Raw genomic sequence first — 14935 nt, forward strand, 5'->3', positions numbered from 1 at the left:
ACTCACAGATGAAGTCTCCCCAACGTAGATTGGGAGACCGTTTTGCCTAGCACCTACACTCCATCTGCCAGAAGAAGCGAGATCTCCCAGTGGCTACACATATTAATTCCATTTCTCATTCTCATTCTGTTACATCAATCCATGGCCTCCTCTACATTCATAATGAGGCCACACTCAGGTTGGAGGAACAACACCTTATACTCTGTCTGGGTTGCTTCCAACTTGATGGCATGAACATAGATTTCTCACATTTCCTGTGCTGCCCTCTCCCCGCTTCTCCTTCACCATTCACTATTACCCATCCCCTCTTCCCTCTCACTTTATCTCCTTGCCTACCTATTGCCTCCCTCTGGTGCTCCTCCCCCCTTTTCTTTCTTCCATGGTCTTCTTTCACTCCTATTAGATTCCCCCTCAAGCCCTGTATCTCTTTCCTCAATCAACTTCCCAGCTTTTTACGTCACCTTTCTCCCTCTTTTTAAATCTACTTCTCATCTTTATTTCTTCAGTCCTGATGAAGGGATTTGGCCTGAAATGCTGCTATAGATGCTGCCTGGGCTGCTGAGTTCCTGCAGCATCTTGTGTGTGTTGCTTGGATTTCCAGCGTCTGCAGGTTTTCTCTTGATTTGATTAGTCCTTTCAAGCAGATGGACCAGAATCCCAGGAATGCAAATTCTGTATACATCCTGTTTTTATCACATTTTTTAAAAAGTTTTAAAGTAAAAGCTATTGGTTGGGACTGAATACATGTAAACAGAACTAAATATAATTTGTCAGGTTACACGTTAAATTTGTATCTGCATTATATTATAAGTTAAAAGGTTATATTTTAAACTTGATTAACTTCCTGTCTTCAGTTAGAACAGGAAAAATGCAAAAAAAATTAACATTGTTGGAAGTTTTATTGTGCCTAAACAATTATCCTTGCAAAGCACAGCTAGAGTTGGAGTTTGATGACATTTCATTGCTGCAGTCAAGGTTCAGTATGTGTCACAAATGCTATTCTTTTGCATTTTAGAAGTTCATTTTTGTTCAATAACACAAGAGATTCTGTAGATGTTGGAGATTCAGAGCAACACAAACAACATGCTGGATGAACGGTCTTGGCCCAAAATGTCTGCTGTTTATTTACTTGTATAGATGGTACCTGACCTGCTGAGTTCCTCCAGCATTTTGACTGTGTTGCTCTCCTTTTTGTTCAGAGCTTTTTAAACGTGATGTTGTTTTAGAAGAGGCATGGTTCCCCTATTTTGCTCATCTCTGGTTATACATTGTTTTGAGGGAGATTTCTGATATTATGAGGGACCCTGGAACTTGTGGAATGGTAGGTTTTAATACTTGGAAGTATTACCACATTGAGGGAATGTTAGATATAATGTTGTGATCTTTCTAGAGTATTTTAGGATTTGGAATTGGAGGAAAACTGGGCGCCATGGTAGCATAGCAGTTTGTGCAGCGCTATTACAGTTTAGGTAATCAGAATTCGATTTTCATTTCCGGTGTCCTCTGTAAGGAATTTCTTCTCTGTGACTGCCTGGATTTCCTTTAGGTGTTCCGGTTTCCTCCCTATATCCAAAGACATACCAGTTAGTAGATTAATTGGTCACTGTAAATTGTCCTGTGATTAGGCTAAGATTAACTAGGTGAGTTAAGGTTGCTGCAGGGCTAATTAATTGCATATTGGAGAATTATTAGGAGAGATTGTCTGAGAAAACGTCTGATTATCATTGCAGGTTTTCTAGGAATCTAACCGGGTTTCAGGAGCAACCTATAAGACAAGCTATCTGTGAAAATGCCATAGTCTCTTTGGATAACATTAATTTGACAAAGAGCAGCTTCTCTAAGTCTATTAATAGCTTATTTTGATTTTGAAGGTTATTTTCCATCACCATCCACCAAATTTAATTTGTAAAGATACATTTCTAGCTTAACCCATTAAGCACACATTCCTCTTTTTACAATTAGTCTCAGAGTGTGCAATTTCCTGAAATGTACATCTGGCATGTACTAAAATTCCAGTTTTGTAGACAGTTACTGAATTGGATAACTTGTATTATCTTAATAAATGTTTCTATATATAAAGATTGGATCTTTAATATCCAATCTCTTTTGCATGTTTTAGGCTTTTGTGTTCTTTGTTAGTAGGGATAAGCTTTGTTAATTGTAATAGAACTGAAGAAGAATGTAAAGATTAGTGCAATTTAATTTTTTTGACCTTTCTTCAATACACTTTCAGAATTGCTGTTCTGTCCCAAAGGCAAAAAAAAAGAAAGAACACAATGTACATGGCCCTGGCATGTCAGAAGAGCTAAACAGCCAATTAAGTACTTTTGATGTGTAGTTGCTGTAATATAGCATATGGAACAGCCAAACTGAATGCGCAGTCCCGCAAAAAAATACTAAAGAATTAATAACCAAATAATTTGGCCAATGTAGTGCTAGGTTTTATTGACAATACTGTAGTTAGCCCTGCAAGTGCCAGCAAGTTCAGGAAATGCAGATGGCTCCAACTTGCTGGAAAAATCCTAGTTACGCTGAGAAATTCGCTCTTGGGTCTTGCAGCAGGCTAACTCATCCCTCTTGAATATTGAATTTGCAGCTGTGAGGAAGAAAGTTGCATTGTAATTGTAATTTTAAAAAATAACATTTGTTTTGATGTATCAATTTTGAACGTTTTTAGATGTTTCAAACTGTCAAGATATATTCAGAAGCACTGGAAAATCTGACTGTTTTAGCAGATGACAAAGTTATGGCCATATCAAGACTTACAAACGAGCTGGATGAACTCAGCAGGTCGGGCAGCATCCGTTGAAAGAAGCAGTCAACGTTTCGGGTTGAGACCCTTCGTCAGTGTACTTTGTGTAAAGTTATGGCCATAGCTTTGCTCTCAGAGTTTATCAGAAGAGCGCTGACAGCAGTACTTGTCATAGCCTACTTATATATTTGATTCATACTGCACAAGATCCTGATGCCATGCAGCGATTTGCCTTGTGGCTCCTTGTGAGCAAGAATATATTTTCATGTAGATGAGGAAATCCATCATAATTGATGTAGTTTAGCAATTTTTGTAGACTCTTTGACACTGGCCCAAATCAGTAAGCTACTGTTTAATAATTAGTACCGGAATTAATAATTAATAATTAGTACTGGAAATTATTGGTCACAAGTACACTGCACATTCTCAAGAGTTAATACCATGGTCTCTTGAGCATATAAGAACTGTACAAAAGCCTTATGCACCCTAGGTTTTTTGTATGGTTTCAGATATCATGGCCACCACAGAGCCCTGATCTCAACATCATTTAGGCTATCTGGGATTACCTGGAGACACAGAAGCATGCGAGACAGCCAAAGTCTGCAGAAGAACTGTGGCAAGTTCTCTAGAATGCTTGGAACAACCTACCAGCCAATTTTTTTTTAATAAAACTGCACAACAGTGTACCTAAGAGAATTAAAAGCAAAGGGTGTTTGTTTACTGCTCTTTATAGTAACATTTTTGATATTTAGAAATTTTTCATTTTATTCTTTTTGAAAGCATATTAGCTTTACAGAATTATTTTACATGGGCCTAGGACTTTTACACAGTACTGTACCTGAGAGAACATAAAGGCCTTTGTTTAATGCCTCAAAGTGACAATACTTTGGTCAATGTAAAGCTCCCTCAGTACTGCATTATGCAGTACTGAATAATGCGCTGAAATCTCTTGGAAATGGATCTATAACCTTTGGATTCAAAGGTGTGAGTGCTGTTAAGTTGTGAAGGCAAATTTTCTTGGTTAAGAAAATAAATGTAAGAATCCTTTGGGCTTGAATGCATGCTCAATGATTTCAGATCTTTTTCGTGACTTGTTCAAGTTCAGTTTATTGTTTGGTCAGGGCGTTTCTTGATTGGTCATGGTGTGAAGGGAAATGGGAAGAAAGCAGGAGATTGTGAATGAGAGGGAAAATGGATCAGCCATGATGAGATGGCAGAGCAGATGCAATAGCCAAATCTACTATATTTTATGGTCTTATTGTCATTTAGCCGATTACATGTATACTGCCAAACAAAACAATGGTTCTCAGGACCAAGGTGCACAACACAGTACAAATAACTCACATACATAACACATTAATATCACCACAGATAAATTGACAAATAATAAAGCACATTTTACGGCATATGTTTAAAAATAAACAGTATAGCGCAACTGTTGCTTCATATGTGATGAGACCTAGATGGTGGCAGGGAGTTCAGTAGTCTCATAGCCTGGGGGAACGAAGCTGTCTCCTATCCTAACAATTCTTGTCCTAATTCTATGGTACCTCCTGCCTGGTTGTAGGGAATCAAAGAAATTGTTGAATGTATAGGAGGGACCTTGTTAAAGGCTTTGCATTTGCAGCGTGCCGGGTAAGTATTTCTGATGGGTGGAAGAGAGACCCCAATGATCCTCTGAGCAGTCCATGCAGTCCTGTGAAAGGACTTGCAGACAGATGCCTTGTAATTCCTGCTTGATGGTGTTCCTGTATAAATTGGTTCAAATGGGGGTGGGTTGATAGGGAAACCTGTGAATGATTATCTGAAGTATTGCACTGTTTTCATATATATGTAATAATATTTACATGTTAAAATCAGCTGACAAGTAAATAATGGTGGCTCTGACATTCTTTTCAAAATGATAGTGGTAAATTAAATGTAATGTGGATTTATACTAAGCAAGTGAAGCATTGAAGGAAGTAACAAACAGACTTGAGATGTCTGAACAGGATCAACATACATGAAACAGCGCATCCTAATGCCTTCACCATTGTTTTGAGAGATTCCAACCAGGCCAGTCTGAAAAAATCGCTGAGCAATTACCATCAACAGATCGCTACAGGACCATTGCTACACCACAATCAAGAATGCCTACTATGCTATTCCATTTCCTCAATTCGGGAAGTCTGATCACCTGGCTGTACTTCTACTCCCTGAGTTTAGGCAGAGACTGAAGACTGCAGCACCAGTAGAGAGGACCAAGAAGGTATGGACAAGGAAAGCACAGCTTTGAGTCAGTGGATTCAAGATTCATCTTTGAACCTGGATGAGTATGCTGAAGTTGTTACTGACTTCATTAAAATCTTTGTGGATGATTGTGTGCCTATAAAGACTTACTGTACGTTCCCAAACCAAAAGCCGTTGATGAACCAGGAGGTACGTCATCTGCTGAAGGCTCGATCTGTGCCATTCAAGTCTGGCGACCCAGGCCTGTACCAGAAAACGAGGTATGATTTGTGGAGGGCCATTTCAAGGGCAAAGAAACAATTTCGAATGAGGTTGGAGACGACATCGGATGCAGCTCTGGCAGGGTTTGTAAGACACTACATCCTACAAAGCAAAACCCAATTACATGAATGGCAGCGATACTTCACTACCAGATGAACTCAATGTCTTCTATGCCTGCTTTGAGAGGAAGAACACAACTACAGCTGTGAAGATCCCTGCTGCACCTGATGACCCTGTGATTTCTGTCTCAGAGGCTGAAGTTAGACTGTCTTTAAAGAGTGTGATCCCTCACAAGGCAGAAGGTCCTGATGGAGTACCTGGTAAGGCACTGAAAACCTGTGCTGACCAACTAGTGGGAGTATTCAAGGACATTTTCAACCTCTCACTGCTATGGGCAGAAGTTCCCACTTGCTTCAAAAAGGCAACAATTATTCCAATGCCTGAGAAGAATAGAACATAGAATAGTACAGCACAGTACAGGGCCTTCGGCCCACGATGTTGTGCCGACCCTCAAACCCTGCCTCCCGTATAACCCCCCACCTTAAATTCTTCCATATACCTGTCTAGTAGTCTCTTCAACTTTACTAGTGTATCTGCCTCCACCACTGACTCAGGCAGTGCATTCCACGTACCAACCACTCTCTGAATGAAAAACCTTCCTCTAATATCCCCCTTGAACTTCCCTCCACTTACCTTAAAGCCATGTCCTCTTGTACTGAGCCCTGGGGAAGAGGGCTGGCTGTCCACTCTGTCTATTCCTCTTAATATCTTGTACACCTCTATCATGTCTCCTCTCATCCTCATTCTCTCCCAAAAAGGAAAGCCCTAGCTCCCATAATCTCTGATCATAATCCATACTCTCTAAACCAGGCAGCATCCTGGTAAATCTCCTCTGTACCCTTTCCAATGCTTCCACATCCATCCTATACTGAGGCAACCAGAACTGGACACAGTACTCCAAGAGTGGCCTAACTAGAGATTTATAGAACTGCATCGTTACATCACGTCTCTTAAACTCTATCCCTCGACTTATGAAAGCTAACACCCCATGAGCTTTCTTAACTACCCTATCTATCTGTGAGGCAACTTTCAGGGATCTGTGAATAAAGTGAGCTGTCTAAATGACTATGGACCGGTAGCACTCACATTGACAGTGATGAAATGCTTTGAGAGGTTGGTCATGACTAAACTGAACTCCTGTCTCAACAAGGACCTGGACCCATTGCAATTTGCCTATCGACACAATAGGTCAATGGCAGACACAGTCTCAGTAGCTCTCCAAATGGCTTTAAACCACCTGGACAACAGAAACACCTATGTCAGGATGCTGTTCATCGACTATAGCTCAGCATTTAATACCATCATACCCACAATCCTGATTGAAAAGTTGCAGAACCTGGGCCTCTGTACCTCCTTCTGCAATTGGATCCTTGACTTCCTAACTGGAAGTGGATTAGTGATAACATACCCTCCTTGCTGATGATCAACACATATGCACCTTGGGTGTGTGGTGACGAGTGGGTGTACAGGAGTGAGATAGGTCAGTTCGTGGAGTGGTGCCACAGCAACAACCTGGCACTCAACATCAGTAAGATGAAAGAGCTGATTGTGAACTTCAGGAAGGGTAAGGTGAAGGAACACATACCAATCCTCATAGAGTGATCAAAGGTGGGGAGAGTGAGAAGTTTCAAGTTCCTGGGTGTCAAGATCGCTGGGGATCCAGCTTGGTCCTAACATATTGATATAGTTATAAAGAGGGCAAGACAGCAGCTATACTTTATTAGGAGTTTGAAGACAATAGACAATAGGTGCAGAAGTAGACTATTTGGCCCTTTGAGCCTGCACCACCATTCTGAGATCATGGCTGATCATCTACTATCAATACCCGGTTCCTGCCTTGTCCCCATATCCCTTGATTCCCCTATCCGTAAGATACCTATCTAGCTCCTTTTTGAAAGCATCCAGAGAATTGGCCTCCACTGCCTTCCGAGGCAGTGCATTCCAGATCCCCACAACTCTCTGGGAGAAGAATTTTTTCCTTAACTCTGTCCTAAATGACCTACCCCTTATTCTCAAACCATGACCTGTGGTACTGGATTTGGCATGTCAATAAATGCACTCAAAGGCTTCTATAGTTGTACCGTGGAGAGCATTCTGACAGGCTGCATCACTACCTGGTATGGAGGGGCTACTGCACAGAAGCTGCAGAGGGTTGTAAATCTAGTCTGCTCCATCTTGGTACTAGCCTACAAAGTACCCAGGACATCTTCAAGGAGCGGTGTCTCAGAAAGGCAGTGTCCATTATTAAGGACCTCCAGCACCCAGGACATGCCCTTTTCTCACTATTATCGTCAGGTGGGAGGTACAGAAACCTGAAGGTACATACTCAGTGATTCAGGAATAGCTTCTTCCTTTCTGCCATCCAATTCTTAAATGGACTTTGAATCCTTGGATACTACCTCACCTTTTTTAATATACAGTTTTGTTTTGCACATTTTTTAACCTATTCAATCTGTATATGTATACTGTAATTGATTTACTTATTATTATTAATTTTATTCATTTTCTCTTCTATATTATGTAGTGTATTGAACTACTGCTGCTAAGTTAACAAATTTCACGTCACATGCCGGTGTTAATGAACCTGATTCTGATTCTGAAACAATCAGAATATTTCATTTTGACTGATTGTATCTGCCAGTTCTGGTATATAATCATCTTTGGGCTTGCATGTGCTTCACAATTTTCATTGCAGACCAAATGTGTGCCTATTTGGTTACAACCTCCCTGGATGGTTCTGGTCAAGGTGGCGCTGAGCTGTGATGTCCATCAAAGTTGTGGCTCAGACTTAGGATTTTAGGGTATGAGGAATGATTTTAGGGGATAGCACAGGGAGTGAAGGGTCAGGTTAGGGTTTAGGGACAGGGATGAATAGGTGCTGGAAGTCAGGGGCAGTTAAATAAGAGTGGGAAATGGGTCAGTGGCGCAGTAGAGGTTGAAGTGAGCCATGGTCGAAGTGCAGCAGTCTACGTGGATGGATGTTGGGTCAGCAGGCAATGCAAATGAAGAGCAGCCATTCCTGTAGTCAATGAATTAAGTTGGCAGGCCCCATGGACTAGGGCTGTTGACCATGCAGGTCAGCAAATCCGGGGGTCAGATATCCATGTGAGTCAGGAGTTTGAGGCCTGAAGTTCAGAGTCCGTGACTGGTGAGCCCTGGGATCGATACTGAAGATCGAAGCCCAAAGGTCAATGACTGAAGTTAGCAGTCCGGACGTTAAGGCCTGATGGTTGAAACCCCTGAGTTGGCGTCCACAAGTAGGGGTCTTGATGTCTGTGAGCCCACTGGAGGCCTGGAAGCAGCCTGTCCTGGGGTTGGAGTGTTGTCTGTGTATGTGGGTGGAAGGGAAGGGGCTTGTTTTGCTGATGTTACTTTGTGTTATTGCTTGTGTTGTTCTGCTGAAAATTGTGGGCATGCTATACTGGCACTGGCGTGTGTTGTCACTCTTGCAGCTGCTCTCAGTGATTCTTAGTTTGTGTTAGCAACACACACAAAATACTGGAGGAACTCAGCAGGCAAGGCAGCACCTATGGAAAAGAGTACTGTTGACGTTTCTGGTTGAGACCCTTCAGCAGATTTTGTGTGTGTTGCTTGGATTTCCAGCATCTGCAGATTTTCCCTTAGTTTGTGTTGGCTGTTAACAAAAACAACACATTTCACTGCACAGTACGTTCAATGTATATGTGTTAAATAAATGAATCTGAACCTAAAATGATCAGGAAGTGAATTTCTGAGCAGCAGTCAAATATGTCCAACAGAAGAGTAAGGAGTATGTTGCTAAATAATTCGGAATATCATGTGTTGTAATATCGGCAAGAATTTCTGTGCTGCTTGAAATAGATAGTTATTGGCAATAATAATTGGAGAATTCCTCCAGATCAAGAGTTTGCTGATTTGGATGTTTAATTTGCAGCCAAGTAATGTTAAAATTTCTATTTACTTTTCCCCAAATGACCAGCCTTATTCTTGAAAGCATTTTCCTTGAACAGTTGAAAGCTCACATTTTTTTCACTAACCGCTGAGTGAGATTGCCAATATGGCGGGACAAGTAATAATATGGTCACTTGCCTTAGTAAGTATTGGAGGTTGCTTTGGTCAGGTTAGTCAGTTGCTGGGTTAATTTTGATTTTCCTCTTCATAAAAATAGCACAGGAATGAAATCCGTCTTGTGTTTTCCTGAGGCATAGGTACATTACTATCAACTTACAATAGAATTGCAAGTTAACAGCTGTGTATCCATACTACCAACTGACAAGGTACCAATTATAGATCACCTTTAAAACTTCCTACTCTTTCTTGCATTTCTCAACATCGTTTCACACTGCATGGGAGTTGAAGGAATGTGGTACTCATAACTGAATTTAGAAAAAACTGTCAGAACATTATCTGAAAAATTTTTAATATTTAATATGTTCAGGTGCAAAACCTATGTGTGTAAGCAAGCATATTCAAATATTTTAAAGTATATTAAATAACCAGACATTCTTACAAATGAACAAGCATTCCTGCAGATTCTGCTTTCGTACAAAGCTGTGGTTGTGTTTTTGACTACTAAATAGTTATTTACTAAATTGTATATTTTTGGTAAATAATTAATTTTGCTATGTACAGTTTCTTATCCACATGATATACATCTATCCTTTCAGTATTATCTAAAGAAAATGGAAAATATAAAGCACCTGCTGTCAAGTAAGAATAAATTCCCTGTGTATTTTCTATATTGAATGTTGTTACACAGTCTGTTTGTGGTATATGACATAATGAAATATTTTTAAATTACACTACTTCTGATGATAGATACATGATCCTTTTTTAAACCTTGTGTGCCAGGTATGCACAAACATTTCAAAGCAATGAGGGTTGAGGGTTTCTGTCTTCTGACCATACAGGTTCTAAATGTAGTGGATACCCCCTGCCCCTTTCTTTCTTCTGAGGCCTCCCGTCCCATGATCCTTTCCCTTCTCCAGCTCTGTATCTCTTTCGCCAATCACCTTTCCAGCTCTTAGCTTCATTCCCCCCCCCCTTCCGTTCTTCTCCTATCATTTTGCATTTCCCTCTCCCCCACTACTTTCAAATCTCTTAGTATCTTTCCTTTCAGTTAGTCCTGACGAAGGGTCTTGGCCCGAAACATCGACAATGCTTCTCCTTATAGGTGCTGCCTGGCCTGCTGTGTTCCACCAGCATTTTGTGTGTGTTGTATGGATTAAAAGGTAAACCTTTTAGTTTAGTCAGAAAGCTTATTTGCTGGATCATAGCCAAGAACATTGCAGGCTTGTAGTTAACTAAAAGGCAGAATGTTTGATGTTCATATTGAATGGCTGGAATTGAAGTGTCATTCCTGATCACTTATTGTACACTGCTTGAAGTATCACATGATAAAAGATTTCTGAAAATAGTATTGCTGTGGATATAATGAGATCTTTTTAGTAATGTGGCATAGCTGAAACTGAGCATAAGTTTAAGAAAGTTAAACATTGAAAGTGAGAGACTAATCATTCAGGGTTTACTGTGTGCTGTCTCAATGATCACCTCCTGTCATTGTTCAAGCCACTCTTTCCCTGTTGATTTAATGTTGAATTTGTACTTTTCAGTGTGTCAGGATTTGTTTACTATTGATCCTCAGTGTGCAAATGGACTTGTATTTCAGTTTAATGGTCGAATGAGTGCCAGTTCTTTTTGTTAGATTTGAGCTTAGGTTGATTTTACTTCCCAGAAATTTATGTTCAATTCCGTCAATAAACCAAAAAGTAGATCATGCTATGTTGATAGTGTAAAACTGTATGTCAGTCTGGCTAGCCTTTTCAATCTGGCTTTCTTTGCTCGTGTAATGTTGGTCAGCAATTGTCTTATTACACAAGATTGTACATTCTACTTTGACTCTTGTTTCATTGTTTCGTTTATGTAGACTTTATTGTCAGGTCTCAAATTTGGCATGTACTCTAACTCTGTTGAATGTTGAACCTTGCAGAGACTGTACTTGCTTAAGCAGATGTTCTGTATTTTTTATGTTTCCTTTGGAGTATTAAATAGGTATAATTAAGTGTTCTTCCTAATAATCCTTTTAATGTTTAACAGGATGTTTGAGACTGGCAATGTCACTAATTTAAAGTTGTTGTGTAGTTAATCATTAAGATTAGATGCAACAATATCATTTCATAAAAGCATTTGTTAGAATTTTCATTTGTCTACCATCTTTCCTATTGATGCTGGTAAATTTTGCAGTTCTAGCCAAATAGACATAATAGTGCTGAATTCATTGGATTTCTGTGCTCGAGTTTGGTGAGGACATGGGGGGGGGGGGGGGTGGGGGGTGATTCATTGACAGCTATTTGTTTAGACTAGAACAGGACAAGGTGTGTAAAAGCATTTGGATATTAAATTGAGTCACTTTATCAAAATATGGTAGCTTCAGACTGGGACATGAGATCTTGCAGAAATTGAATTTATTCCTATGACAGTAATAGTGCCAGCAATGATGGGAAATTATTATGCACCGTCCCTCATTTGTGCAGACACATTCATCATCTGACATCAACTGTGGGAAAGGCTGAAAGTGACAGGATTTGGCAAAGGCTTGTGGAATGACTACTGAGCTAAATATCCTTCTCTGCATATATGGCAGAATTAACATTTCTGAATGAATAGCTAATATTATGTACATAAAAGTTTTTATTTGCTTTTGGTCATCTGTATCTGGCAGAAGATATTCTAGATCACTTAGACACATGAGATTCTGCAGATGCTGGAAATTGTGAGCAATGTGCACAAAGTGCTGGAGGAACTCAACAAGTCAGGCAATGTATATGGAGAGGAAGAAACAGTTGACAATTTGGGCTGAGACCCTTCAACAGGACATGCTGAGTTCCTCCTTGATTTTGTATGTATTGTTCTAGAATATTTGTTATGCAGCTCTTTGCAGAGTGTGTTCAGTTATAGAGCAACATTAAAGGGATCCTCAGAATGTACTTTAACTTGCATGAAATTTGATTCATTTATGGTGCCTTGTTGCAAAATTAAAGTTGAGTTTATTATCATCTGTACAAGTACATTTACATACAGGTGCAATGAGAAACTTGCTTAGCCTGCATTATGCTACAGTGTCTTGAGGTAATGAGAATTGGATTACACCATTTAATCACTTGAAACAATTTCACCATTCATTGTGATCCTGGCTGATTCAGACAAAAAACTAAATCTCCAACTTGTTTCTACGTCTCTGTGCTTTTAGTTAACAGAAAAAATGGATCAATCTCAAATTTAAAATCATTTGTCATGGCATGTATTTCCATTTGGGTTAGACCGCTTGGACTTTCCACAGCATAACCTCTTGATTATATTTTAAAATTTGGGAAACTATGACTGATTTGATTAAATTCCAGCTAATGCATTCCTTGCCTGTGTGATCTTATAATGTTATACTAGGGATCTAGGTGTTACTTTGATATTATGTTACATTCTCTTCAAAGCCAAAATATTCTATCTTGACATCAATAGAAAAGAATCAGTAAAACTCTAGCAAGTCAGGCAGTGCATGTGGGGAATGAACTAGATTAAACATTTTGCATCGAAGACCTTTCACCAGACTGGAAGTCATTGACATTGACATGAACTGTTGACCCTATTTTCCGCTCTATAGATGCTACTTAAGCTTCTGAGTATTTTTACAATATTTTCAGTAATGATTTTAGATTCCCAGCAATAAGGAGTTTGTGTTTTGCTTTTCAAATATATTCCCAGATCTGCATGGCCTGAATAATTGTTTGTTAACTTGAGCTCTTGTCTTTCCTTAAGAAACAGGCTAACATTCTATCAGTATCTTAATTACTTTTTCTCCTTGTTCATGGCATTTTAAGGGTTTTTGAATATGAACTTATGTATCTCTTTGCACTTGAACTATTGTAACATTGATGTATTGTCACCACACAAATAAACCAAAATAAATTCATCTTGCAAGATTTTCATTGTTGTCAAATGACAGATAATGCCCTGAAATACTGCATTGAATGGGTAGTTTCCCTATGCATTTATGATCTCCTTATCTATTGAACTGATTATTTAGGATTCTCTCAGTGATTCATCTCACCATGAGCATCCAGCTCACCATGATCACATGTAATCTCAATTTTCAGACCAGTCAACCATGTCAAAAGTCTACACAAAGTCAACATATACTACCCTACACAAAATGTCGTCGTCGTTTTGTCAAAAACTCTCAAGTTCATGAGACATAGTTTCCCAAACACAAAGCTACGCTGAGTATCCCTAATTAGTCCTTGCCTTTCCAAACCAACAAACAAACTGCTGGAGGAACTCAGTGTAGTGAGCAGCATCTATGAGGGAGGAAAGGCATTGCTGACATTTCAGATTGCAACAAGAGAATTCCTCTACCCCACAGACCCGCTGAGTTACTCCTAAAGATCGCTTGCCGTTCCAGATTCCAGCGTCTGTAGTCTCTTGTGTGTACTTAGTGCCTTTGTCGATGTAGATCGATTCTCTCTTAGTATCCCCTCCAGTAACTTACCTATCACTGATGTTAGGCTCACTAACTTGTGCCTTCCCTGGCTTGTCCTTGCAGTTCAACTTGAATAAAGGCACATTATTATCCATCCTCTAGTCTTTTGTGGCTAAAGAAGATTTTAAAAAGTTCTTTGGAGTGAGTCTTGAGATGGCAAGATCGCTATATGAGGAGAGATTGGCATCTGCGTTTATATTCAGCAGATTTTAAAAGTATGAGAAGGGGTGTAATTGAAACATGAAATTCCGAAAGGTCTGGACAGGCTGGAGGCAGAAGGATATTTCCCCTAGCTGGTGTGTTTAGAATGACAAGTTACAATCTTCTGCTACTTGGACAGAGGTTCAGGAATGATTGAAGAAAGGTTTCTCCATTCTGAGTGATTAGCCTGTGGAGGACTACTGCAGAGGACTGGAGAAATCTGTTGCTGAATACAGTACATATAAAAAGGAGATGGATAACTGTCTAGTTACAAAAGGGATTGATGGGTTTGAGAGGGCAGGAATATGGTATTGGGAAAGATGATTAGCCATCTTCACTGGCTGGGTGGGCAAAAAGACTTGCTTTTCCTCCTTTTTGTGTTTCTATGATTTTTTTTTGCTGTCAAGAAGAAGAACTGTTTAATGATAACTTATTATGATCTTTTTTAGGCATGAAGAACTGTAATTCAATCAATTACATTACATTAATTTGAATTACATCATTTTGTTGGCAGAAATCTAATATAATTTCCTATAAATGGTGCAAAAAATGTCCCTAGTTGTTACTAGCTGGTTATTGTCAATCAGCAACATCATCATTCTGTGCGGTCTTTAAAATCAGGGAATTATTTTTATGTTCAGGAATTTTAAGGCAGAAAGAGATGTAGGACAATATCGTAGTAAATATAACAATATACCAAAATTAAAATTAAAGCTTGTAGTTAGTACAATTGGATACTCCAATGAATTCAGGAAAAGGATAAGAGGAGTCATACCTTTCTGAGCCATAGCCTTATATCATAATTTCTGGGCTTTGGTATAGTCTGGTAACTTTTATTTTAATGCATCTTAACTTCCTTTCCTCAAATTCAGACTCGTTGAGTGGATCTGCATGGGATGCTCTAATTGCTCTGCTTCACC

The 14935-nt window shown here is 39.4% G+C and overlaps 1 protein-coding gene across 6 annotated transcripts in view; it reads left to right on the plus strand.

Annotated features, from left to right (window-relative positions):
• LOC132398583 (coiled-coil domain-containing protein 91-like) overlaps positions 1-14935 on the plus strand; it is a 179804-nt gene that overhangs the window by 92346 nt on the left and 72523 nt on the right. The window lies entirely within an intron of this gene.

Source organism: Hypanus sabinus, chromosome 8 (genome assembly GCF_030144855.1).
Source record: "Hypanus sabinus isolate sHypSab1 chromosome 8, sHypSab1.hap1, whole genome shotgun sequence".
NCBI lineage: Eukaryota > Metazoa > Chordata > Chondrichthyes > Myliobatiformes > Dasyatidae > Hypanus > Hypanus sabinus.